This window comes from Bombina bombina, chromosome 10 (assembly GCF_027579735.1).
Source record: "Bombina bombina isolate aBomBom1 chromosome 10, aBomBom1.pri, whole genome shotgun sequence".
In the NCBI taxonomy this organism is placed as follows: domain Eukaryota; kingdom Metazoa; phylum Chordata; class Amphibia; order Anura; family Bombinatoridae; genus Bombina; species Bombina bombina.
The window spans coordinates 205,124,190-205,148,489 of record NC_069508.1 but is presented as its reverse complement, the minus strand read 5'-3'; the positions used below and the strand labels follow the sequence as shown (position 1 = coordinate 205,148,489).

The 24,300-nt window shown below is 40.4% G+C and overlaps 1 protein-coding gene across 1 annotated transcript in view; it reads right to left on the bottom strand.

The window, feature by feature from the left end:
* The window catches only part of PATJ (PATJ crumbs cell polarity complex component), a gene marked incomplete in the record, with an annotated part of 974,742 nt that overhangs the window by 277,528 nt on the left and 672,914 nt on the right, over positions 1-24,300 (bottom strand).

The window sequence follows — 24,300 nt, the reverse complement described above, 5'->3', positions numbered from 1 at the left end:
CTTTGGGAAAGCCCCTAAAGAATAAGGTGTCTAAAACAGTGCCTGCCGATATTATTATATCAAAATACCCAGATAAAATGATTCCTCAAGGCTAAATATGTGTTAATAATGAATCGATTTAGCCCAGAAAAAGTCTACAGTCTTAATAAGCCCTTGTGAAGCCCTTATTTACGATCGTAATAAACATGGCTTACCGGATCCCATAGGGAAAATGACAGCTTCCAGCATTACATCGTCTTGTTAGAATGTGTCATACCTCAAGCAGCAAGAGACTGCTCACTGTTCCCCCAACTGAAGTTAATTGCTCTCAACAGTCCTGTGTGGAACAGCCATGGATTTTAGTGACGGTTGCTAAAATCATTTTCCTCATACAAACAGAAATCTTCATCTCTTTTCTGTTTCTGAGTAAATAGTACATACCAGCACTATTTCAAAATAACAAACTCTTGATTGAATAATAAAAACTACAGTTAAACACTAAAAAACTCTAAGCCATCTCCGTGGAGATGTTGCCTGTACAACGGCAAAGAGAATGACTGGGGTAGGCGGAGCCTAGGAGGGATCATGTGACCAGCTTTGCTGGGCTCTTTGCCATTTCCTGTTGGGGAAGAGAATATCCCACAAGTAAGGATGACGCCGTGGACCGGACACACCTATGTTGGAGAAAAGAACAGAAAAAGCAGAGATTTTGTAACATATCTCAGCCTAATGTCACTATCCCTTTAAGAAATCCTATTCTGACTGCTGCATTTGGGCAGTATTCACATTCAGCTTGCTTGCCTGCCTGATTAATCATTCATGCACCTGATTACCTCAGCCTCATTTTAAGCCTTCTCAGGTCTAATGTGCTGGGCATTAACATTGAAGTTGTGATCCTGAACAACTGAGGTCTGTGACTGTTTCCTGTATGAATTTACCAACTATTTCAACCTACAGCATTTTATATTCCAATGCCTAAAATCATCAAATCGCAAGTATCCAAATAATTCCATTTTCTGTTTCCTGGACACTGCTACTTAACAAACTCAGAACTTTATTATAAATCAAGCATACTTTTGGTTATCATCACTCTCTAATTACAACAGCATCTTACTCAGAACTTTATAACTATTTCTCTGCTACAAGTTGTCATTGCTGATATATCCTGCTGCAAATATGTTAACATATTCTGAACTCTGCATCTATGTGTTCAATTAAAAGCTTTCATGTCATTCTCCAAAATATGTTCAAACAGTAATTGATGCCTTAAACTTAACTTTCACCTGTGCTGCTCTGCTAATTACTGACATACAGCTCTTTATAATAATATGTACTGTGAACCTGCAACAAACCAAGTTTGCATCTAAATGCACAAACAGTAATTAATGCCTAAACTTGCAGCTTGTCTAAGTACCTGTGCAGCTGTGCTTTAACTCTGACATACAGCTTTATATAATATTATGTACTCTGAACCTGCAACAAACCTTAGTTTGCATCTAAGTGTCAATCTTTTACCAGATTACTCTGAAGCCTGAACATTCCACATTGCTATATTTTTCTCTCATTGAATCCTGCAGTTACTTCTATTAACTAACTATAAGTCACAGTGAACTCAGAATATATTGTATACAAATGTTGCACTCTCCATTTATTCTACAATAACTTCTAGCAACTATGAATCACAGAATATCATCTATCCACGTCCAGGATACTCTTCCCCGGGTCAGGGGTCGGTGTCTTCAAATCCCTACCACTGCCCCGAGGGTCTGTGTCCTGAACGCATGTACACCGGATCATGACAGATTTGTCCTTTCAAGGAACTTGCAGACAAACCTTTATCCAAACCATCCTGAAGAAACTGTAAAATTCTCGGAATTCTAAAAGAATGCCAGGAAAAATGATGAGAAAGACACCAAGAAATATAAGTCTTCCAGACTCTATAATATATCTCCCTAGATACGGATTTACGAGCCTGTAACATAGTATTAATCACAGAGTCAGAGAAACCTCTTTGACTAAGAATCAAGCGTTCAATCTCCATACCTTTAAATTTAAGGATTTGAGATCCTGATGGAAAAAAGGACCTTGTGACAGAAGGTCTGGTCTTAACGGAAGAGTCCACGGTTGGCAAGATGCCATCCGGACAAGATCCGCATACCAAAACCTGTGAGGCCATGCTGGAGCAACCAGCAGAACAAACGAGCATTCCTTCAGAATCTTGGAGATTACTCATGGAAGAAGAACTAGAGGCGGAAAGATATAGGCAGGATGATACTTCCAAGGAAGTGACAACGCATCCACTGCTTCCGCTTGAGGATCCCTGGATCTGGACAGATACCTGGGAAGTTTCTTGTTTAGATGAGAAGCCATCAGATCTATGTCTGGAAGACCCCACATTTGAACAATCTGAAGAAATACCTCTGGGTGAAGAGACCATTCGCCCGGATGTAACGTTTGGCGACTGAGATAATCCGCTTCCCAATTGTCTATACCTGGGATATGAACCGCAGAAACTAGACAGGAGCTGGATTCCGCCCATACCAGAATTCGAGATACTTCTTTCATAGCCAGAGGACTGTGAGTCCCTCCTTGATGATTGATGTATGCCACAGTTGTGACATTGTCTGTCTGAAAACAAATGAACGATTCTCTCTTTAGAAGAGACCAAGACTGAAGAGCTCTGAAAATTGCACGGAGTTCCAAAATATTGATCGGTAATCTCACCTCCTGAGATTCCCAAACCCCTTGTGCTGTCAGAGACCCCCACACAGCTCCCCAACCTGTAAGACTTGCATCTGTAGAAATTACAGTCCAGGTCGGAAGAACAAAAGAAGCCCCCTGAACTAAACGATGGTGATCTGTCCACCACGTCAGAGAGTGTCGTACAATCGGTTTTAAAGATATTAATTGAGATATCTTTGTGTAATCCCTGCACCACTGGTTCAGCATACATAGCTGAAGAGGCCGCATGTGAAAACGAGCAAAGGGGATCGCGTCCGATGCCGCAGTCATAAGACCTAGAATTTCCATGCATAAGGCTACCGAAGGGAAAGATTGTAACTGAAGGTTTCGACAAGCTGATATCAATTTTAGACGTCTCTTGTCTGTCAAAGATAGAGTCATGGACACTGAATCTATCTGAAAACCTAAAAAGGTTACCTGAGTCTGAGGAATCAATGAACTTTTTGGTAAATTGATCCTCCAACCATGATGTTGAAGAAACAACACAAGTCGATTCGTATGAGATTCTGCTAAATGTGAAGACTGAGCAAGTACCAAGATATCGTCCAAATAAGGAATACCACAATACCCTGTTCTCTGATTACAGACAGAAGGGCACCGAGAACCTTCGTAAAAATTCTTGGAGCTGTAGCTAGGCCAAACGGCAGAGCCACAAACTGGTAATGCTTGTCTAGGAAAGAGAATCTCAGAAACCGATCTGTGATCTGGATGAATCGGAATATGCAGATATGCATCCTGTAAATCTATTGTAGACATATAATGCCCTTGCTGAACAAAAGGCAGGATAGTCCTTACAGTTACCATTTTGAATGTTGGTATCCTTACATAACGATTCAATATTTTTAGATCCAGAACTGGTCTGAAGGAATTTTCCTTCTTTGGTACAATGAAGAGATTTGAATAACACCCCAGTCCCTGTTCCAGAACTGGAACTGGCAAAATTACTCCAGTCAACTCTAGATGTGAAACTCATTTCAGAAATGCTTGAGCCTTCGCTGGGTTTACTGGGACACAGGAAAGAAAAAATCTCTTTGCAGGAGGCCTTATCTTGAAGCCAATTCTGTACCCTTCTGAAACAATGTTCTGAATCCAAAGATTGTGAACGGAATTGATCCAAATTTCTTTGAATAAACGTAATCTGCCCCCTACCAGCTGAGCTGGAATGAGGGCCGCACCTTCATGTGGACTTAGGAGCTGGCTTTGATTTTCTAAAAGGCTTGGATTTATTCCAGACTGGAGATGGTTTCCAAACTGATACCGCTCCTGAGGATGAAGGATCAGGTTTTTGTTCCTTGTTGTGACGAAAGGAACGAAAACGATTATTACCCTGGAAAGAAAGGGAAAGCAGAGTAGACTTAGAAGACATAACAGCATTCCAAGTTTTAAGCCATAAAGCTCTTCTAGCTAAAATAGCTAGAGACATATACCTGACATCAACTCTAATGATATCAAAGATGGCATCACAAATAAAATTATTAGCATGTTGAAGAAGAATAAAAATGCTATGAGAATTATGATCTGTTACTTGTTGCGCTAAAGCTTCTAACCAAAAGATGAAGCTGCAGCAACATCCGCTAAAGATATAGCAGGTCTAAGAAGATTACCTGAACACAAGTAAGCTTTTCTTAGAAAGGATTCAATTTTCCTATCTAAAGGATCCTTAAAGGAAGTACCATCTGCCGTAGGAATAGTAGTACGCTTAACAAGAGTAGAGACAGCCCCATCAACTTTAGGGATTTTGTCCCAAAACTCTAATCTGTCAGATGGCACAGGATATAATTGCTTAAAACGTTTAGAAGGAGTAAATGAATTACCCAAATTATTCCATTCCCTGGAAATTACTTCAGAAATAGCACTAGGGACAGGAAAAACTTCTGGAATAACTACAGGAGATTTAAAAACCTTATCTAAACGTTTAGATTTAGTATCAAGAGGACCAGAATCCTCAATTTCTAATGCAATTAGGACTTCTTTAAGTAAAGAACGAATAAATTCCATTTTAAATAAATATGATGATTTATCAGCATCAACCTCTGAGACAGAATCCTCTGAACCAGAAGAACCATTATCAGAATCAGAATGATGATGTTCATTTAAAAATTCATCTGAAAAATGAGAAGTTTTAAAAGACTTTTTACGTTTACTAGAAGGAGGAATAACAGACATAGCCTTCTTAATGGATTTAGAAACAAAATCTCTTATGTTATCAGGAACACTCTGAGTATTAGATGTTGACAGAACAGCAACAGGTAATGTAACAGTACTAAAGGAAATATTATCTGCATTAACAAGTTTGTCATGACAAAACAGTACAAACAACAGCTGGAGGAACAGATACCAAAAGTTTACAGCAGATACACTTAGCTTTGGTAGCTCCAGCCCCAGGCAGCGATTTTCCAAAAGTATCTTCTGACTCAGTTTCAACGTGGGACATCTTGCAATATGTAATAGAAAAAAACAACATATAAAGCAAAATTGATCAAATTCCTTAAATGACAGTTTCAGGAATGGGAAAAAATGCCAGTGAACAAGCTTCTAGCAACCAGAAGCAATAAAAAATGAGACTTAAATAATGTGGAGACAATAGTGACGCCCATATTTTTTTAGCGCCAAAAATGACGCCCACATTATTTGGCGCCTAAATGCTTTTGGCGCCAAAAATGACGCCACATCCGGAACGCCGACACTTTTGGCGCAAAAGAACATCAAAAATGACGCAACTTCCGGCGACACGTATGACGCCGGAAACAGAAAAAAAAAATTTGCGCCAAAAAAGTCCGCGCCAAGAATGACGCAATAAAATTAAGCATTTTCAGCGTCTGCGAGCCTAACAGCCCACAGGGAAAAAGTCAAATTTTTAAGGTAAGAAAAAAATTGATTTATTCATATGCATTATCCCAAATATGAAACTGACTGTCTGAAATAAGGAACGTTGAACATCCTGAGTCAAGGCAAATAAATGTTTGAATACATATATTTAGAACTTTATAAAAAAGTGCCCAACCATAGCTTAGAGTGTCACAGAAAATAAGATTTACTTACCCCAGGACACTCATCTACATGTTGTAGAAAGCCAAACCAGTACTGAAACGAAAATCAGTAGAGGTAATGGTATATAAATAAGAGTATATCGTCGATCTGAAAAGGGAGGTAAGAGATGAATCTCTACGACCGATAACAGAGAACCTATGAAATAGACCCCGTAGAAGGAGATCATTGAATTCAAATAGGCAATACTCTCCTCACATCCCTCTGACATTCACTGCACGCTGAGAGGAAAACCGGGCTCCAACCTGCTGCGGAGCGCATATCAACGTAGAATCTAGCACAAACTTACTTCACCACCTCCATAGGAGGCAAAGTTTGTAAAACTGATTTGTGGGTGTGGTGAGGGGTGTATTTATAGGCATTTTGAGGTTTGGGAAACTTTGCCCCTCCTGGTAGGAATGTATATCCCATACGTCACTAGCTCATGGACTCTTGCTAATTGCATGAAAGAAATTGTGTTTTATGGTTATGCCCTCAGACTAAAGGATGTCTACAGATGTTTACTTTTCACTTTTTCAGGACTCTATAAGTTTCTTTTTAAGTTTACAACTACTCCTGGCTTATGTGCAACCCAGAAATAATAGGAATCATAATTTGGATTGTTTATAGTAAAATCAGGTGATTTAGGACTATGCTTTGCATGATATATTACTGAGCTTGTTATTTACACCTAGCCATAGATTGATGGCATTTGTTGTATGAATTGATGTCACTATTACCTGTTTGCACAATTATTAGCGGATCGCTTGCTATTGCTGATTATATATACTTTATATAGATATGTGTAAGGCTGAATCCTGTTACTGATATATAGTCTTAGACCTTTTGCCTTTTTTTTATATTTTTAATTAACTGGAATATGTACCAAATTCAACCTCTGTAAGTATATATCTGTTATTTTAAGATTGTACTAGATATGTTTTCCCCTATTCTTATAGCTGGTTGTTTGCCATTGCATATAGATATTTAAGATATTTTTATGTCAGAATGAAGTCCAGGCTTACTTTAAGAGGCCCCTTGCATTGGTGGAGAGCTAACAAAGATAAATAGCCCACCTTGGTGAAATTGGCAAAACCCTATTAATGCATCTCAGGCACCTCAACACCACCTGAGCGCCTCTTCTCTGCTCCAGGCAAAGTAGCTTGCAAAAACGAGAGCCAGCCTCAGCCAGGAGCATGTGGACAAACAGAGTAACGCGTTTCAGCTTTGATGCCTTTTTCAAACTCTGAAACGCGTTACTCTGTTTGTTCTGCATTTGTCCCTGGGCGAGTTCCGTAGCTCTGCTTCACAGGGAAAGGAAAAAGAAACGCTTTACAGCTAATTGTGTCCACTGAGACGATCCGTTGTTTGTTCACACCATCAAAGAACTGCTGGAAAGAAAAGTGGAATGAGATCTAGCAAAGGACCGGATCACACACGCAACTAGGAACAGCTCTGAACCAACTAATCCAACTTTATGGTGTAAGTAAAAGTGAGCACCTTAAAGTATAAAACTTTGGCATACTTTTGACAAGATCCCCTTGTCGCTCTTTTTTCACTGCAGGAAACATTTGGACCGGTCTTAAATATCTTACAAGAATTTAAGGACTTTTTAGAATTTTATATATGTTTTTGTGAATTGTTTGTTACTTTGTGATCACCAAAGGTATACAAGTTTTTGTATTATTTATATGTACTATCTATTTGTTATTATGTTTTGAGATTAAATGTGGATTTTTAATAATTTTGCTATGCATATTATATATAATTAATACAGCTTCTTATTTTATCTGATATTGCCCTTTTAGCCTCCTTTTTAGCCAGCATTTGCTTTGAATCACATTTGTCAGCCTATAACTATATATTCAGTCTCTTTAGACGCCACTCTATTCAGTCTACCTGGGTGCAATTTATGTACTTAAAGCTAGACACTTTAAATACAGTTTGTGTTTTCCTTTTGAGAGTCTAAGGAGAACTCCCTTATATTGTGGTATTGTATAGTTTTGAACCTAGCGCCTCGTTCACTCATACCCTTGTTTCACTACTTCTGGGCTGTAGCAAGCTATACGGTGTATGGTCCCTTTTCCCAGAAGTTTGTATCACTTTATAATTGGAGAGAATATAGCAGCCATAAGCATCACCTACGTTACATTTTGAACACATTTCTAGCTTTTCATTGTATGTCACAGTGTAAGACTGTGCAGAACACTTTATGCTCAATCTATCACCAGAACATTACACAGACAGAGAATAAAAACACTTGTTTTTTTTAAAGTTTTTTTTCGGAGTGCAGCAGTTTCTCACAAACAAATTGTTATGACAAATGGCTAGTTCCGCCACCTCAGTTGGCCCCACTGCTGCAGTATGGGAAGTGTAGTCTTTTCCCTTTCTGGCAAAGCTTACAAGAGATCACTGCTGCAGTATGGGAAGTGTAGTATTTTCCCTCTTCTGGTAAAGCTTACAAAAGATCACTGCTGCAGTATGGGAAGTGTAGATTTTTCCCCTTCTGGTAAAGCTTACAGGTGATCATTTCTGCAGTATGGGAAGTGTAGTCTTTTCCCCCTCAGGTAAAGCTTACAAGAGATCACTGCTGCAGTATGGGAAGTGTAGCCTTTTTCCTCTTCTGGTAAAGCTTACAATAGATCACTGCTGCAGTATGGGAAGTGTAGATTTTTCCCCTTCTGGTAAAGCTTACAGGTGATCATTTCTGCAGTATGGGAAGTGTAGTCTTTTCCCCCTCAGGTAAAGCTTACAAGAGATCACTGCTGCAGTATGGGAAGTGTAGCCTTTTTCCTCTTCTGGTAAAGCTTACAATAGATAGTCTTTTTCCCTTTCTGGTAAAGCTTACAGGTGATCACTGCTGCAGTATGGGAAGTGTAGTCTTTTTCACCCTCTGGTAAAGCTTACAAGAGATCACTGCTGCAGTATGGGAAGTGTAGTCTTTTTCCTCTTCTGGTAAAGCTTACAAGAGATCACTGCTGCAGTATGGGAAGTGTAGTCTTTTTCCTCTTCTGGTAAAGCTTACAAGAGATCACTGCTGCAGTATGGGAAGTGTAGTCTTTTCCCCTTCTGGTAAAGCTTACAGGCGATCATTGCTGCAGTATGGGAAGTGTAGTCTTTTCCCCCTTCGGGTATAGCTTACAAGAGATCACTGCTGCTGTATGGGAAGTGTTGTCTTTCTCCCCTTCTGGTAAAGCTTACAAGAGATCACTGCTGCAGTATGGGAAGTGTAGTCTTTTTCCCCTTCTGGTAAAGCTTACAAGAGATCACTGCTGCAATATGGGAAGTGTAGTCTTTTTCCCCTTCTGGTAAAGCTTACAAGAGATCACTGCTGCAGTATGGGAAGTGTAGTCTTTTTCCCCTTCTGGTAAAGCTTACAAGAGATCACTGCTGCAATATGGGAAGTGTAGTCTTTTCCCCCCCTCTGGTAAAGCTTACAAGAGATTAGTCCCTGCCTGGATGAAGGACAACTGGCTCAAACTGAACACAGACAAAACTGAAGTCCTCCTCCTCTGACCCAATAAATCCGCATGGGACGTCTCCTGGTGGCCCACAGCCCTCGGTCACCCTCCAACCCCAACTGACCATGCTTGAAATCTAGGCTTCATCCGGGACTCCTCACTCTCCATGGACCGACAAATCAATGCCATCACCTCAAGATCCTTCCACATTCTCCACCTGCTACGAAAAATCTTCAAGTGGATCCCTACCGAAACCAAGAAAACAGTCACCCATGCCCTCATCAGCAGCCGGTTAGACTACGGCAACACACTCTACGCCAGCTCCACCATCAAACTCCAAAAGAGACTCCAACGTATCCAGAACGCCTCAGCCAGACTCATCCTTGACATCCCTCTCCTAGCCACATCACTGAACACTTAAGTAACCTTCACTGGCTCCCCAACAACAAGAGAATCACCTTCAAGCTCCTTACTCACGCGTCCAAGGCCCTACACAACATCGGACCCGATTACCTCAACCACCGCATACATTTCTACACCCCCGCCAGACAACTCTGATTGGCCGACCAAGCACTCGCAGTCATCCCCCGCATCAGCAAATCCACAGCGGGCGGAAGATCCTTTTCCCATATGGCAGCAAAGACATGGAACACCCTACCGCTGCACCTCAGACAATCCACCTCCCTTACAAAGTTTAGAAAGGACCTCAAAACCTGTCTCTTCGACTGAATGCCCATCCCCTCCCCCCTTTCTCCTATCCCCTTTCCCTTAGAGCCTTGAGACCCTCAGGGGTGATTAGTTCGCAATCTATAAGTACCAATAGATAGATAGATAGATAGATAGATAGATAGATAGAGATCACTGCTGCAGTATGGGAAGTGTAGTCTTTTTCACCCTCTGGTAAAGCTTACAAGAGATCACTGCTGCAGTATGGGAAGTGTAGCCATTTTCCTCTTCTGGTAAAGCTTACAAGAGATCACTGCTGCAGTATAGGAAGTGTAGTCTTTTTCCCCTTCTGGAAAAGCTTACAGGTGATCACTGCTGCAGTATGGGAAGTGTAGTCTTTTTCCCCCTCTGGTAAAGCTTACAAGAGATCACTGCTGCAGTATGGGAAATGTAGTCCTTTTCCCCTTCTGGTAAAGCTTACAAGAGATCACTGCTGCAGTATGGGAAGTGTAGTCTTTCTCCCCTTCTGGTAAAGCTTACAGGCGATCACTGCTGCAGTATAGGAAGTGTAGTCTTTTTCCCCTTCTGGTAAAGCTTACAGAAGATCACTGCTGCAGTATGGGAAGTGTAGTCTTTTCCCCCTTCTGGTAAAGCTTACAGGAGATCTTGAGTAGTGGAGCTCCTAGAACAGGGGTCCCAACTGGTTGTCTGCGAGAAGATGTTGGTGGTCCATGACACCATCAAGCAGGAATTAATCTTCTCTGATGGTGTCACCCCTGTCATGTCGCAACTCCCTACAGTGCCTGGCTGGACATCAGTGAAAACAGACGGAGGATTTAAATTACAATGTCCCTACACACATTGCGTGTTACTGTGCAACTTGTGTAGCTTGATTGTATTTGTAACTCCTTCCACCCAGCACGCTGCTCAGGGGATGCTTCCATTCTAAAGCCAGCAGAGGTTGGTATAGTCTTGGCTTTAAATAGTTGAATTAAAGTATATAAAAAATATATATTTCATTCATTTTCTTCCCTTTATCTGCCTGTTTGTAGTTTTCCTAATTCCGTCAGATGGATTTACATCACTGTTGGTCTTCCTCTCCTCCATCTTCTTTTTTTTTTATTAAATATTAATTATTTTTCATTCTAATAATTTTCCTGCGCACAAAGCCATTACACCTGAATTCCAGTAATTGCCATCCAGCAGATCAGCCATATCCCACCAGTATTATAGTAATTACCAGCAACATCAGTCGTGGTTAGCTCACATCCATATTGAGAGCTTTCTGATATAAACTTTATTTATGACTCCAATGTCTGTCCATGATCATAAGTAGTTTTGAATAATTCCTAACTGGGGAGCTAACTTGGGAGTCTTGTGGTCCTTTTAAGCATAATTCTTTTTCCCCCACTTTTTGCCTCTCTGTTTCCAGCTCAAAAATTGGCATTCACCCTTCATCTGTCATTTAGAAGCATTATCTCAGTTTTGTCAATCAGTCAATTCCAAAAAATAATTCTTAAAAATGTGTAAATATATAGATAATGTAAACTTAGCTATGGTTATACTAATAATGCAGAGTATGATTGTGTACATATATATATATATATATATATATACACACACACACACACACACACATACACATTATAGAGGTTTGCACCTTTTAAAAAAAAAAAAAATCATTTTAGTGGTCCACGGAATTCAAAATTGTAAAAGGTTAGCGACCCCTCTCCTAGAACATATCTTCCATTATTGTAAGAAAAAAAGTAATATATATATATATTTAAACTTCTAAAAGTCCCCAAACAAGTTCTAATACAAACTAGTTCTAATACAAACTAGTTCTAATACAAACTAGTTCTAATACAAACAAGTTCTAATACAAACAAGTTCTAATACAAACTAGTTCTAATACAAACAAGTTCTAATACAAACTAGTTCTAATACAAACAAGTTCTAATACAAACAAGTTCTAATACAAACTAGTTCTAATACAAACTAGTTCTAATACAAACTAGTTCTAATACAAACTAGTTAACATAATAGCTAAGAATCTATGCCCACATTTTTCAAATACATTACTACACAAAAGTGCAAAAGAGGAATTCTACAACTGCTGCCAATAATTGCACATCTGTAGTAAGTCTCATGATCGTCAGTAGCAGTTACCATGGTAACAAAAGAAAAATAGAATAACGAAGTAAACACAATTATAAAATGGCTAAGTTTTAGCGGTTTGTTCAAAACTAATTAACTCTTGTGAATAGGGTTGCCACCTCAGCCATGTTTTCCTGGACACTTATGAGTTACACATGCTGCAGGGAGGAACATGTATTGTGTTTCTGGACAGCACTATTCCTATTCCCCCCGCGCACCCTGCAGCATGTGTAACTTATAAGTGTTCTGTATTTTAAGGGACGGGTGGCAACCCTACTTGTGAAGCTGCACTGCATTCTTGTATATGGAACATATATTGATTCCCATGATGTATATATGATGTAGCTAGTAATCGGGCTATAATGATTAAAACCAGTAAAACATGCAAAGATTTAACTAATTTACTTATTACTTAGATTTTTATTTTATGCACAAGGGCATGGAAGATGGACTATTATATTATACTATGCTAAGGTGACCAGACATCGCTATTTTGTTAGGGACAGTCTTGAGTTTGGGCAGTGTCCCCAAGCTATGCTGTCCTGGATTGTCCTGAATTTGCCTGAATGGGTTTCATGAGCTTTTCCCACTGCATAAATGACAAATAACAAAACTTCCACTAAATCAGATGACTGCATCCAACTTGTCAAATATAATTCCCAATGAATGCAGAGCAGGAAGTGGACAATCTGTGTGCAAACCCATAAACATCAGTAAGTCAGATAAACTAAGTGTGTTAAAGGACCAGTCAACACAGTAGATTTGCATAATCAACAAATGCAAGATAACAAGACAATGCAATAGCACTTAGTCTGAACTTCAAATGAGTAGTAGATTTTCTGACAATTTTAAAAGTTATGTCTTTTTCCACTCCCCCTGTACCATGTGACAGCCATCAGCCAATCACAAATGAATACACACTTAGTCTTGCACATGCTCAGTAGGAGCTGGTGACTCAAAAAGTTTAAATATAAAAAGACTGTGCACATTTTGTTAATGGAAGTAAATTGGAAAGTTTTTTAAAATGGCAGGCTTTATCTGAATAATGAAAATTTAATTTTGATTGAGTGTTCCTTTAATATCTCAGTATTCTTGAACTTAAAGGGACATAAAACCTACATTTTTTCCTTTCATGATTCAGATAGAGAAAACTTTTTTTTTAAAAAAAGTTTCCATTTGACTTCTATTATCAAATTTGCTTTGTTCTGTTGTTTTTCTTTGTTGAAGAGATATCTAGATAGGTACAGCATGTGCTGGCATACAGACTCAGGTGAAATGTGTTTAGGGCTGGAGCACTTACAGTTACAGCATGTGCTGCATAAAGAGGCAGGTGATATGTGTTTAGGGCTGGAGCACTTACAGTTACAGCATCTGCTGCATACAGAGGCAGGTGATATGTGTTTAGGGCTGGAGCACTTACAGTTACAGCATGTGCTGCATAAAGAGGCAGGTGATATGTGTTTAGGGCTGGAGCACTTACAGTTACAGTATGTGCTGCATACAGAGGCAGGTGATATGTGTTTAGGGCTGGAGCACTTACAGTTACAGCATGTGCTGCATACAGAGACAGGTGATATGTGTTTAGGGCTGGAGCACTTACAGTTGCAGCATATGCTGCATACAGAGGCAGGTGATATGTGTTTAGGGCTGGAGCACTTACAGTTACAGCATGTGCTGTATACAGAGGCAGGTGATATGTGTTTAGGGCTGGAGCACTTACAGTTACAGCATGTGCTTTATACAGAGGCAGGTGATATGTGTTTAGGGCTGGAGCACTTACAGTTACAGCATGTGCTGCATACAGAGGCAGGTGATATGTGTTTAGGGCAGGAGCACTTACAGTTACAGCATGTGCTGCATACAGAGGCAGGTGATATGTGTTTAGGGCTGGAGCACTTGCAGTTACAGCATGTGCTGCATACAGAGGCAGGTGATATGTGTTTAGGGCTGGAGTACTTACAGTTACAGCATGTGCTGGTATACAGAGGCAGGTGATATGTGTTTAGGGCAGGAGCACTTACAGTTACAGCATGTGCTGGTATACAGAGGCAGGTGATATGTTTTTAGGGCTGGAGCACTTACAGTTACAGCATGTGCTGCATACAGAGGTAGGTGATATGTGTTTAGGACTGGAGCACTTACAGTTACAGCATGTGCTGCATACAGAGGCAGGTGATATGTGTTTAGGGCTGGAGCACTTACAGTTACAGCATGTGCTGCATACAGAGGCAGGTGATATGTGTTTAGGGCTGGAGCACTTACAGTTACAGCATGTGCTGTATACAGAGGCAGGTGATATGTGTTTAGGGCTGGAGCACTTACAGTTACAGCATGTGCTGTATACAGAGGCAGGTGATGTGTGTTTAGGGCTGGAACACTTACAGTTACAGCATGTGCTGTATACAGAGGTAGGTGATATGTGTTTAGGGCTGGATCACTTACAGTTACAGCATGTGCTGCCTACAGAGGCAGGTGATATGTGTTTAGGGCTGGAGCACTTACAGTTACATCATGTGCTGCATACAGAGGCAGGTGATGTGTTTAGGGCTGGAGCACTTACAGATACAGCGTGTGCTGCATACAGAGGCAGGTGATATGTGTTTAGGGTTGGAGTACTTACAGTTACAGCATGTGCTGCATACAGAGGCAGGTGATATGTGTTTAGGGCTGGAGCACTTACAGTTACATCATGTGATGCATACAGAGGCAGGTGATATGTGTTTAGGGCAGGAGCACTTACACAGTTACAGCATGTGCTGCATACATAGGCAGGGGATATGTGTTTAGGGCTGGAGCACTTACAGTTACACCATGTGCTGCATACAGAGGCAGGTGATATGTGTTTAGGGCTGGAGCACTTACAGTTACAGCATGTGCTGGTATACAGAGGCAGGTGATATGTGTTTAGGGCTGGAGCACTTACAGTTACAGCATGTGCTGCATACAGAGGCAGGTGATATGTTTTGAGGGCTGGAGCACTTACAGATACAGCCTGTGCTGCATACAGAGGCAGGTGATATGTGTTTAGGGCTGGAGCACTTACAGTTACAGCATGTGCTTTATACAGAGGCAGGTGATATGTGTTTAGGGCTGGAGCACTTACAGTTACAGCATGTGCTGCATACAGAGGCAGGTGATATGTGTTTAGGGCAGGAGCACTTACAGTTACATCATGTGCTGCATACAGAGGCAGGGGATATGTGTTTAGGGCTGGAGCACTTACAGTTACAGCATGTGCTGCATACAGAGGCAGGTGATGTGTGTTTAGGGCTGGAGCACTTACAGTTACAGCATGTACTGCATAGAGAGGCAGGTGATATGTGTTTAGGGCTGGAGCACTTACAGTTACAGCATGTGCTGCATACAGAGGCAGGTGATATGTTTTTAGGGCTGGAGCACTTACAGTTACAGCATGTGCTGCATACAGAGGCAGGTGATATGTGTTTAGGGCTGGAGCACTTACAGTTACAGCATGTGCTGCATACAGAGGCAGGTGATATGTTTTTAGGGCTGGATCACTTACAGTTACAGCATGTGCTGCATACAGAGGCAGGGGATATGTGTTTAGGACTGGATCACTTACAGTTGCAACATGTGCTGCATACAGAGGCAGGTGATATGTGTTTAGGGCTGGAGCACTTACAGTTACAGCATGTGCTGCATACAGAGGCAGGTGATATGTGTTTAGAACTGGAGCACTTACAGTTACAGCATGTGCTGCATACAGAGGCAGGGGATATGTGTTTAGGGCTGGAGCACTTACAGTTACAGCATGTGCTGGTATACAGAGGCAGGTGATATGTGTTTAGGGCTGGAGCACTTGCAGTTACAGCATGTGCTGCATACAGAGGCAGGTGATATGTGTTTAGTGCTGGAGCACTTACAGTTACAGCATGTGCTGCATACAGAGGCAGGGGATATGTGTTTAGGGCTGGAGCACTTACAGTTATAGCATGTGCTGCATACAGAGGCAGGCGATATGTGTTTAGGGCTGGAGCACTTACAGTTACAGCATGTGCTACATACAGAGGCAGGGGATATGTGTTTAGGGCTGGAGCACTTACAGTTACATCATGTGCTGCATACAGAGGCAGGTGATATGTGTTTAGGGCTGGATCACTTACAGTTACAGCATGTGCTGCATACAGAGGCAGGTGATATGTGTTTAGGGCTGGAGCACTTACAGTTACAGCATGTGCTGCATACAGAGGCAGGTGATATGTGTTTAGTGCAGGAGCACTTACAGTTACAGCATGTGCTGCATACAGAGGCAGGGGATATGTGTTTAGGGCTGGAGCACTTACAGTTACAGCATGTGCTGCATACAGAGGCAGGTGATATGTGTTTAGGGCTGGAGCACTTACAGTTACAGCATGTGCTGCATACAGAGGCAGGTGATATGTGTTTAGTGCAGGAGCACTTACAGTTACAGCATGTGCTGCATACAGAGGCAGGTGATATGTGTTTAGGGCTGGATCACTTACAGTTACAGCATGTGCTGTATACAGAGGCAGGTGATATGTGTTTAGGGCTGGAGCACTTACAGTTACAGCATGTGCTGCATACAGAGGCAGGTGATATGTGTTTAGTGCAGGAGCACTTACAGTTACAGCATGTGCTGCATACAGAGGCAGGTGATATGTGTTTAGGGCTGGAGCACTTACAGTTACAGCATGTGCTGCATACAGAGGCAGGTGATATGTGTTTAGGGCTGGAGCACTTACAGTTACAGCATGTGCTGCATACAGAGGCAGGTGATATGTGTTTAGGGCAGGAGCACTTACAGTTACAGCATGTGCTGCATACAGAGGCAGGTGATATGTGTTTAGGGCTGGAGCACTTACAGTTACAGCATGTGCTGCATACAGAGGCAGGTGATATGTGTTTAGGGCTGGAGCACTTACAGTTACAGCATGTGCTGCATACAGAGGCAGGTGATATGTGTTTAGGGCTGGAGCACTTACAGTTACAGCATGTGCTGCATACAGAGGCAGGTGATATGTGTTTAGTGCAGGAGCACTTACAGTTACAGCATGTGCTGCATACAGAGGCAGGGGATATGTGTTTATGGCAGGAGCACTTACAGTTACAGCATGTGCTGCATACAGAGGCAGGTGATATGTGTTTAGGGCTGGAGCACTTACAGTTACAGCATGTGCTGCATACAGAGGCAGGTGATATGTGTTTAGGGCTGGATCACTTACAGCTATAGCATGTGCTGCATACAGAGGCAGGTGATATGTGTTTAGGGCTGGAGCACTTACAGTTACAGCATGTGCGGCATACAGAGGCAGGTGATATGTGCTTAGGACTGGAGCACTTACAGTTACAGCATGTGCTGCATACAGAGGTAGGTGATATGTGTTTAGGGCTGGAGCACTTACAGATACAGCATGTGCTGCATACAGAGGCAGGTGATATGTGTTTAGGGCAGGAGCACTTACAGTTACAGCATGTGCTGCATACAGAGGCACGTGATATGTGTTTAGGGCAGGAGCACTTACAGTTACAGCATGTGCTGCATACAGAGGTAGGTGATATGTGTTTAGGGCAGGAGCACTTACAGTTACAGCATGTGCTGCATACAGAGGCAGGTGATATGTGTTTAGGGCTGGAGCACTTACAGTTATAGCATGTGCTGCATACAGAGGCAGGTGATATGTGTTTAGGGCTGGAGCACTTACAGTTACAGCATGTGCTGCATACAGAGGCAGGGGATATGTGTTTAGGGCTGGAGCACTTACAGTTACATCATGTGCTGGTATACAGAAGCAGGTGATATGTGTTTAGGGCTGGAGCACTTACAGTTACAGCATGTGCTACATACAGAGGCAGGTGATATGTGTTTAGGGCTGGAGCACTTACAGTTACAGCATGTGCTACATACAGAGGCAGGTGATATGTGTTTAGGGCTGGAACACTTACAGTTACAGCATGTGCTGCATACAGAGGCAGGTGATATGTGTTTAGGGCAGGAGCACTTACAGTTACAGCATGTGCTGCATACAGAGGCAGGTGATATGTGTTTAGGGCAGGAGCACTTACAGTTACAGCATGTGCTGCATACAGAGGCAGGTGATATGTGTTTAGGGCAGGAGCACTTACAGTTACAGCATGTGCTGCATACAGAGGCAGGTGATATGTGTTTAGGGCTGGAGCACTTACAGTTACAGCATGTGCTGCATACAGAGGCAGGTGATATGTGTTTAGGGCTGGAGCACTTACAGTTACAGCATGTGCTGCATACAGAGGCAGGGGATATGTGTTTAGGGCTGGAGCACTTATAGTTACATCATGTGCTGGTATACAGAGGCAGGTGATATGTGTTTAGGGCTGGAGCACTTACAGTTACAGCATGTGCTGCATACAGAGGCAGGTGATATGTGTTTAGGGCTGGAGCACTTACAGTTACAGCATGTGCTGCATACAGAGGCAGGTGATATGTGTTTAGGGCTGGAGCACTTACAGTTATAGCATGTGCTGCATACAGAGGCAGGCGATATGTGTTTAGGGCTGGAGCACTTACAGTTACAGCATGTGCTACATACAGAGGTAGGGGATATGTGTTTAGGGCTGGAGCACTTACAGTTACATCATGTGCTGCATACAGAGGCAGGTGATATGTGTTTAGGGCTGGAGCACTTACAGCATGTGCTGCATACAGAGGCAGGTGATATGTGTTTAGGGCTGGAGCACTTACAGTTACAGCATGTGCTGCATACAGAGGCAGGTGATATGTGTTTAGTGCAGGAGCACTTACAGTTACAGCATGTGCTGCATACAGAGGCAGGTGATATGTGTTTAGGGCTGGAGCACTTACAGTTACAGCATGAGCTGGTATACAGAGGCAGGTGATATGTGTTTAGGGCTGGAGCACTTACAGCATGTGTAGCAGGTGATATGTGCTTTGTTCTCCATACCAATGTAATAGTGAGGTATATAGGGCCAATATCAATAGTTCTAAAAACAAACAAAAGCTTGCTAATTACTGCTTCAGTTGCATAGATGTAAATCAGTATATTGCTAGTTATACAGGCAATCAGCTTTGTTTACATAGTGCAACTTGCATTACAGAGTTATTGAAGCTAAGGTTAAAGGGACAGTAAAGTTCAAATTAAACTTTCAGGATTCAGATAGGGCATGTGATTTTAAACAACCAATTTACTTTCATCATCAAATTTGGTTTGTTGTCTTGGTATTCTTAGTTGAAAGCTAAACCTATCTAGGCTCAAATACTAATTTCTAAGCCATTAAAGGCCACCTCTTATCTAAATGCATTTGCCAGTTTTTAACAGCTAGGGGGTATTATTTCAGGTGTGCCATATAGATAACATTGTGCTTACGTCTGTGAAAAGTTATTTAAGAGTCAGCACCAATTGCCTGAAATGCAAGTCTGTCAAAAGAACTGAAATAAGGGGGATTCTGCAGAAGCTTAGATACAAGGTAATCACAGAGGTAAAAAGTGTAATAACAGTGCTGGTTATGCAAAACTGGGGAAATAAAGGAATTATGTATCTTTTTAAACAATACAATTTTTGGTGTTTACTGTCCCTTTAAAACTTCTTGATTATTGGATAGTCAAGTTGTAAAACCTAATTATATTATTATGTAACATTGTAACTCTATATTTGCAGTGCTACAGAATACTGAACAACTCTTTCTTAATCTTTAAAGTTTAAATTTGACTTCCATATCCCTTTAAGGCTATTATCTAATTTCCAGTAGTGGGAAGGCATGGCCTTAGTCTGCAATACTACTGCTTGTAATACACAGGTCCCTATCATCTACACCACCTTCCTGGGTTTATCACAGATAACTGCTTTGGCCAGTTAAAGGGACAGTCTACACCAGAATTTTTATTGTTTTAAAAGATAGATAATCCCTTTATTACCCATTCCCCAGTTTTGCATAACCAACAAAGTTATATTAATATACTTTTAACCTCTGTGATTATCGTGTATCTAAGCCTCTGCAAACTGCCCCTTTATTTAAGTTCTTTTGACAGACTTGCAGTTTAGCTAATCAGTGCCTGCTCCCAGATAACTTCACATGCACGAGCACAGTGTTATCTATATGAAATGCATGAACTAACACCCTCTAGTGGTGAAAAACTGTTAAAATGCATTCTGAAAAGAGGTGGCCTTCAAGGTTTAAGAAATTTGCATATGAACCTCCTAGGTTAAGCTTTCAACTAAGAATACCAAGAGAACAAAGCAAAATTGGTGATAAAAGTAAATTGGAAAATTGTTTAAAATGACTGCCCTATCTGAATCATCAAAGTTTATTTTGGCCTTGACCAGTTTTTCTCTTCAGTTTTGTTGGAAGGACCCATTTTCATCTGACTAATGATACAAACATAATCTTCTTAAAGGAACATGAAACCAACATTTTTTTCTTTCATGATGGATAGAGACAGAAAATACAATGTTAAGGAATTTACCATTTTACTTCTTTTATTAAATTTGCTTCAGTCTCTTGGTATCCTTTGCTGAAGCAGCAGCAATGTACTACTGGGAGCTAGCTGAATACATATGGTGAGCCAATGACAAAAGGCATATATGTACAACCACCAATAAAAAGCTAGCTTTCAGCAGGGCATTACTGCTCCTGACGATGCTTAGGTATGATTTTAACAAAGGATATCAAGAGAGCTAAGCAAATTAGATAATAGTTGTTTAGAATAACACGCTCTGTCTGAATGACAAGTTTCAGTTTGACTTTTCTGTCCCTTTTAAAGAGAATGGTAATGTTTTCGAACAGAAAAACATTGAATATGGGAAATTATGGACCTAAGAAGCAGTGACAGATAGCATTCATGTTAGATAAATATTTGCTGAGATTGATAAACTAGATAAGCAGAAATCTAATGAAAATTATAGGAACAACTGATGAATGGGATATCTGGATGAATAACTATGTAGCAATCTATAATTTGCTGGATTTTATATAATTTTGAACACTGCATAAAAATGTATGTATGTATGTATGTATATATATATATATAATTTTTTTTTTAAAGCATAAAATGTCTTAGCCTCTGTGTTTTTAAGAATATGAAAATAGATATTTGTGGACCTAAAAATAAATGATTAATAACACTTATTTTTATTTCAGATGGACCATAGGCAAGATTCATGTATTCAGAATTTGTTAGAAATGTGAAACATGCTGTATTTACATGAATGCAATATCAGGATTTTAAATGCTATCAATCTTGAATAGTTAGCAATATACATTACTTTAATATAATGTAATGTTAAAGACACATGATGTTTCATACTAAAATAATCAGAAAAATTATATGATGCTGCCCCATCTATAATTAATATTGTGAGTGATTGATGCAGGAAGTTATGGTCTGATGAATAACCACTTCATAGAAATATTGAATTGTTAAAAAATGTTGGATGGTGAAACTTATTGCTGTGTTGTTGTCATGCTGCCCCCGATGGACAGAATCCAGTGTTTTGATGCAGGTATTACAGCAAAGAGACCATTGGTTGTTGCAGGGATACATCTCCCTGACAACATTCCCAGATGAACCAATCCATGTTCAGTTGCAAAGGGCCAATCCGAGACAAGCTTCCGTTTGGGCATTTCCAATCCTCACCAATGATGGGTAATGATCAAAAAAGGGGAGGGGTGAGATCAGATGATTTAACCCCAAGCATAGAGGCTGCTAAAGGCTGCTGCTGGCTAATCCTGAAGGAATAACTACTGTAGTTATTATTAAAGCACACAGCTACTCTTATACTCCATATGCGGATACCCCCAATTTTTGTATTCTGAGGTGAGATTGTTCCTATTAAGAAATACTGGATATCGATTGGTGTTCATCTTGATAATGTATTAAAAGATTGCTGTCGTAAATAAATTTAAAGAGCAGTTTACATTTTAGCTCATATTCATAGTCTATGTATTATTGAAATATATATCCTTGATGCTAAATTGTTTTATCTGTGCAAATATAGAGTTATAACTCAGAGTTTGGTTATTGACACAAATAATATATACAATTTCTGATGTTTTAAATTAGAAATGTATTAGAATAAAGTGTGGTTAAATAGCTGAGTATATTACTTGAATGTTAGTAGCTGCTATCTTAAGTCTCATTGTGATATGTTAAATGCAACTCTGAATGAAAGGCTATTGTGAATAAGGCCAGTTCTAAAGGTAAACTTTATGAGCTTTGTAAGAAGTATAGCGTATTTTAATAGTTTTTAAACGTGTATAATATTGACTCACATTCTGATCCCTACAAATATATTCCAATGTGTTCATAGATATTAACTAATAAAAAGAATTCAGGTATTTATATTAATTTTATGGTTTCTAGTAGATGCATATTGATTGAGGGTTTATTTTTAAAGGATAATTATTAAATATATTGTATTATAACCCTGCCATAGACTGACATATTATTTGGAGAGCACTACTGAGATTCTTATAAATATACTGACAGAAGCGTTGTCTCATGAGCGTAATGCTTCCCAGCAATGGAATGCATGCGCTGGTATTACTCAGTGGTAATCTAGCCCTAAGTGTTTTATTTAAAAAATACAGTTTTATTTGCACTTAAAATATGCAATATACTGCAGGCCTAGGATGCACCCCTTAAAAAAGGACCTTTAATGTTGTGCATCTCCCATTCTTTGGTGTGGCCAATTAGTGTTGGATGTAAATGAGCCTATGCAGATATGAAAAAATCACTGTGCACCCTCTCTGTGGGGAGTGGAAATACTACAGGTTTCAGAGTTACATTACTGTAAAAAAGGCAAAATAAATCAGGAAACTGCAGTGGAAAGTTTTTAAATGATTGAAACTTTAAAGGACCACTAAACACAGGATAATATCAAAATCAGTAAATGCATAATAAAAATACAATGCAAAATCACTTTAAATTTCTGAGCAGTAGATTTCTCTTTCTGACAAAGTTTAAACTTAGCCCTATGTTCCCTCCCACTGCATCAAGTGACAGCCATCAGCCAATCACAAAATACTTATAGGTATATTCTGTGAATCTTGGACATGCTCAGTAGGAGCTAGTGCCTCAGAAAGTGTGCCTATAAAAAGATTGTGCAGAATTAGGTAATGGAAGTGAATTGGAAAGTTGTTTAAAATTGTGTGCTCTATCTGAATCGTGACAGTTTAATTTTGACTTGACTGTCCCTTTAATTCCCAACCTACCTGGCTTGTGACTGTTGTGTGGCTCTAGGAAATGTTCCACTATTGAAAATCCTTCTCTGAGATTGTTACAGGGAAATACAAAAAAACGAAAGGCACATTAATGCATTTTACATTTACACATGTATTAGCAAACAGGCGGCTCCAGTGAGAGCTTTTAGTTTCCATTAGGCATATGTACATATGCCGCCGCAATCTCAAGTCATACACAGCCATTGCGAAAAGGTTAACCATCCACAGCAAAAGCTATAACTGAAACAATAAGTACATTAGCATTTCAGCTTCTTATTATCACTTGTTTGTAAAATCTCCAGTAGCATCGATGTATAATGCAGCAATAAATGTGTATTGTATCAATTACAAACTGAAATGCATTCATGCCAATTTTCATTTTGAGTTTTAGGCTCCTTTAATCAGTGGCGGCTGGTGAATTTTTAGGATGGGGGTGCACAAGACCCTCCCCCTATTAGAAAGTCACGCCCCTTTGAAAAACACGCCCCTTTTTTAAAACCCAAGCCCCTTTAACAAGCCACACCCATTTTAAAAGCCACACCCTTTGTGAAAGTCAAGCCCCTCAAATGGCCCCACCCATTTGAACCAGCAGTGTTTTTAGTCATCGTCTTCTTGAAATATCCAGCCCCGGCCTGGGGGTAACTTCAACTGAAGTTTGTGACTGATTCCTCAACATTATTCTCAAGTATCTGCTGATATTGAGTGGAATCCATGAGACCCTCAACAATATTCCCAGTAGTACAGGTCTTTGGAGGTGGTCTGTGGGCTGTTTTTGACCGTTCTCACCATCCTTTGCCTTTGCCTCTGGCCCTCTCTGATATTTTACTTGCCCTGCCACTTCTGGCCTTAACAAGAACTGTGCCTGTGGTCTTCCATATCCTAACCATGCATTGCTCACTGTGTTCCTCATAGTGGACACAGACATCTTAAATCTATGAATGCATACTCTTCAGTACAGCCATGTTCACGTGCGACAGTGCACAAATGGAGGAGCCTACACTACCTGCCCATGTCTAGTCTTAAAATATACATGATGGTGCTCAGTTAAATTATATAATAACATATATATATA